Source organism: Arachis hypogaea, chromosome 17 (assembly GCF_003086295.3).
Source record: "Arachis hypogaea cultivar Tifrunner chromosome 17, arahy.Tifrunner.gnm2.J5K5, whole genome shotgun sequence".
Lineage (NCBI taxonomy): Eukaryota > Viridiplantae > Streptophyta > Magnoliopsida > Fabales > Fabaceae > Arachis > Arachis hypogaea.
In genome coordinates, this window is record NC_092052.1 from 118621700 (window position 1) to 118625976 (window position 4277).

General features: G+C 35.8%; 1 non-coding gene across 1 annotated transcript; it reads left to right on the forward strand.

The window, feature by feature from the left end:
• The first annotated feature begins 1312 nt into the window (after positions 1-1312).
• Positions 1313-1420, forward strand: LOC112768065 (small nucleolar RNA R71). The gene has a single exon (XR_003185503.1). It is a non-coding gene; the product is annotated as a small nucleolar RNA R71 (small nucleolar RNA).
• Positions 1421-4277: the final 2857 nt, after the last annotated feature.

Here is a 4277-nt window from a genome sequence, read left to right on the forward strand (position 1 = left end):
AGGAAAGGTCTTCCTAGGATGATGGATTCATCCTCTTCCTTTCCAGTATCCAAGACTATGAAATCAGTAGGGATGTAAAAGCCTTCAACCTTCACTAACATGTCCTCTACTTGTCTATAAGCCTGTTTTCTTGAATTGTCTGCCATCTCTAATGAGATTTTAGCAGCTTGCACCCCATAGATTCCCAGTTTCTCTATTACAGAGAGGGGCATGAGGTTTATTCCTGAACCAAGGTCACACAGAGCCTTAAAGATCATGGTGCCTATGGTACAAGGTATTATGAACTTTCCAGGATCCTGTCTCTTCTGAGGCAATGTCAGTTGATCCAGATCACTTAGTTCATTGGTGAACAAGGGAGGTTCATCTTCCCAAGTTTCAATGCCAAATAATTTGGCATTTAGCTTCATGATTGCACCAAGAAACTTGGCAGTTTGCTCTTCAGTAACATCCTCATTCTCTTCAGAAGAGGAATACTCATCAGAGCTCATGAATGGCATAAGGGGTCTTCCCCCTTGGGATTCACGTCCTCTCCTTCCCTTACAGGTTCGGCCATGGTGCTTACGTCAATGGCCTTGCACTCTCCTTTTGGATTCTCTTCTGTATTTCTTGGGAGAGTACTAGGAGGGATTTCAGTGATCCTTTTACTCAGCTGGCCCACTTGTGCTTCCAAATTTCTAATGGAAGACCTTGTTTCATTCATGAAACTCACAGTGGCCTTAGATAGATCAGAGACTAAATTTGCTAAGCTAGATGGATTCTGCTCAGAATTCTCTGTCTGTTGCTGAGTGGATGATGGAAAAGGCTTGCTATTGCTAAACCTGTTTCTTCCACCATTATTAAAGCCTTGTTGAGGCCTTTGATCCTTCCATGAGAGATTTGGATGATTTCTCCATGATGGGTTATAGGTGTTTCCATAAGGTTCACCTAAGTAATTCACCTCTGCTATTGCAGGGTTTTCAGGATCATAAGCTTCTTCTGCATAAGAAGCCTCTTGAGTACTGTTGGATGCAGCTTGCATTCTATTCAGACTCTGAGAAATCATATTGACTTGCTGAGTCAATATTTTGTTCTGAGCCAATATGGCATTCAGAGTATCAACTTCAAGAACTCCCTTCTTCATAGGCGTCCCATTACTCACAGGATTCCTCTCAGAAGTGTACATGAACTGGTTATTAGCAACCATGTCAATGAGTTCTTGAGCTTCTGCAGGCATTTTCTTTAGGTGAATGGATCCACCTGCAGAAGTATCCAATGACATCTTTGATAACTCAGATAAACCATCATAAAATATATCCAGGATGGTCCATTCTGAAAGCATGTCAGAAGGACACTTTTTGGTCAACTGTTTGTATCTTTCCCAAGCTTCATAGAGGGATTCACCATCTTTTTATTTGAAGGTTTGAACATCCACTCTAAGCTTGCTCAGCTTTTGAGGAGGAAAGAACTTGGCTAAGAAATCCGTGACCAGCTTATCCCAAGAGTTCAGGCTATCTTTAGGTTGAGAGTCCAACCATATTCTAGCTCTGTCTCTTACAGCAAATGAGAAAAGCATGAGCCTGTAGACTTCAGGATCTACTCCATTAGTCTTAACAGTATCACAGATCTGCAAGAATTCAGTTAAGAACTGAAAAGGATCTTCAGATGGAAGTCCATGAAACTTGCAGTTCTGCTGCATCAGAGAAACTAGCTGAGGTTTCAGCTCAAAATTGTTTGCTCCAATGGCAGCAATGGAGATGCTTCTTCCATGTAAATTGGAATTAGGTGCAGTAAAGTCACCAAGCATTCTCCTTGCATTATTATTATTTTCGGCTGCCATCTCCTCTTCTTGTTCGAAAATTTCTGAAAGGTTATCTCTGGATTGTTGTATTTTAGCTTCTCTTAGTTTCCTTTTCAGAGTCCTTTCAGGTTCTGGATCTGCTTCAACAAGAATATTCTTGTCTTTGCTCCTGCTCATATGAAAAAGAGAGAACAGAAAAATAATAATTATAGGGGTCCTTTTTACCACAGTATAGAGGTCCCAGTGTGAGTAGAAGAAAAGAAGAAGAAATTCGAACATAGATGGAAGAGAGGGTTCGAATTTGGGTGGGATGAAGTGTTAGTAGATGAATAAATAAATAGAAGGAGATGAGAGAGAAGGAGAATTTTCGAAAATAATTTTTGAAAAAGAGTTAGTGATTTTCGAAAATAGTTTTTTAAAAAGGTTAGTAGTTTTTGAAAATTAAGATTTAAAAATTGAAATAATTAGTTAATTAAAAAGAAATTTTGAAAAAGAGGGAGATATTTTCGAAAATTGGAGAGAGAGAGAGTTAGTTAGGTAGTTTTGAAAAAGATAAGAGAAAAACAAAAAGTTAGTCAGTTAGTTGAAACAAATTTTGAAAATCAATTTTTGAAAAGATAAGAAGTTAGGAAGTTAGAAAAGATATTTTGAAATCAAATTTTTGAAAAAGATAAGATGAGAAGATATTTTTGAAAAGATATGATAGAAATTAGTTTTTGAAAAAGATTTGAATTTTAAAATCACAATTAATGACTTGATTCACAAGAAATCATAAGATATAATTCTAGAACTTAAAGTTTGAATCTTTCTTAACAAGCAAGTAACAAACTTGAAATTTTTGAATCAAAACATTAATTGATGATGTTATTTTCGAAAATTATGAGATAAAATTAAGAAAAAGATTTGATTTTTGAAAAAGATTTTGAAAAAGATAAGATTTTTAAATTGAAAATTTGATTTGACTCCTAAAAACAACTAGATTTTAAAATTTTTTGAAAAAGTCAAATCTAATTTTCGAAATTTTAAGAGAGAAAAAGGGAAAGATATTTTTTTTTAATTTTTGAATTTTTATGATGAGAGAGAAAAACAAGAAAAATGATGCAATGCATGAAAGTTATGGATCAAAACATGTGATGCATGCAAGAATGCTATGAATGTCAAGATGAACACCAAGAACACTATGAAGATCATGATGAACATCAAGAACATATTTTTGAAAAATTTTTAATGCAAAGAAAACATGCAAGACACCAAACTTAGAATTCTTTAATGCTTAGACACTAAGAATTCAAGAATGCATATGAAAAACACCATACAACACAAAACATGCAAATGCAAAGATCAAACAAGAAGACTTACCAAGAACAACTTGAAGATCGTGAAGAACACTATGAATGCATGAAAATTTTCGAAAAATGCAAGATGCACATGCAATTGACACCAAACTTATAACATGACTCAAGACTCAAACAAGAACACAAAAATATTTTTGATTTTTATGATTTTATGATTTTTTTTGTATTTTTTTTTCGAAAATTATTTGAAAAACAAAAATAAGGATTCCAAAATTTTTAACATGAATTCCAGGAATCTTATGCTCTTTAGTCTAAAGCTCCAATCAAAGGGTCAGGCATGGCTTAATAGCCAGCCAAGCTTTAGTATGTAACTCAGACATGACACGCCTGACATACCCTATCCAGAAGAATTGGGCATGACTCCATTGAGGTGATTAGTTGAAGACCAATCCCAAAGCAGTTTGGGTATGGCTTTACAGCCAGATAGGCTTCAACATGCTTCATGAAACACTAGAATTCATTCTTAAAAATTCTGAAGAAAAATAATATTTTTGAAAACATTTTTTTTTCGAAAACAAAGGAGAAAATTTTGAAAGATTTTTGAAAAATTTTTGAAGAGAAAACAAAAAGAAAATTACCTAATCTGAGCAACAAGATGAACCGTCAGTTGTCAAAACTCGAACAATCCCCGGCAACGGCGCCAAAAACTTGGTGCGCAGAAATTGTGATTACACTTTAATTATGTAAAATTCATCGCTCTTTCTTTCCCTGGTAATGGCGCCAAAAACATGATGCCAATACCATGGTTCACAACTTCGCACAACTAACCAGCAAGTGCACTGGGTCGTCCAAGTAATACCTTACGTGAGTAAGGGTCGAATCCCACGGAGATTGTTGGTATGAAGCAAGCTATGGTCACCTTGTAAATCTCAGTCAGGCGGATATAAAATAGTAATGGGGTTTTCGAAAATAGTTTTTAGAATAGGGATAGAAATACTTATGTAAATCATTGGTGAGAATTTCAGATAAGCGAATAGAGATGCTTTCGTTCCTCTGAACTTCTGCTTTCCTGCTATCTTCATCCAATCAGTCTTACTCCTTTCGATGGCTGGCTTTATGCAAGGGCATCACCGTTGTCAGTGGCTACATCCCCTCCTCTCAGTGAAAATGGTCAACGCACCCTGTCACGGCACGGCTATTCATCT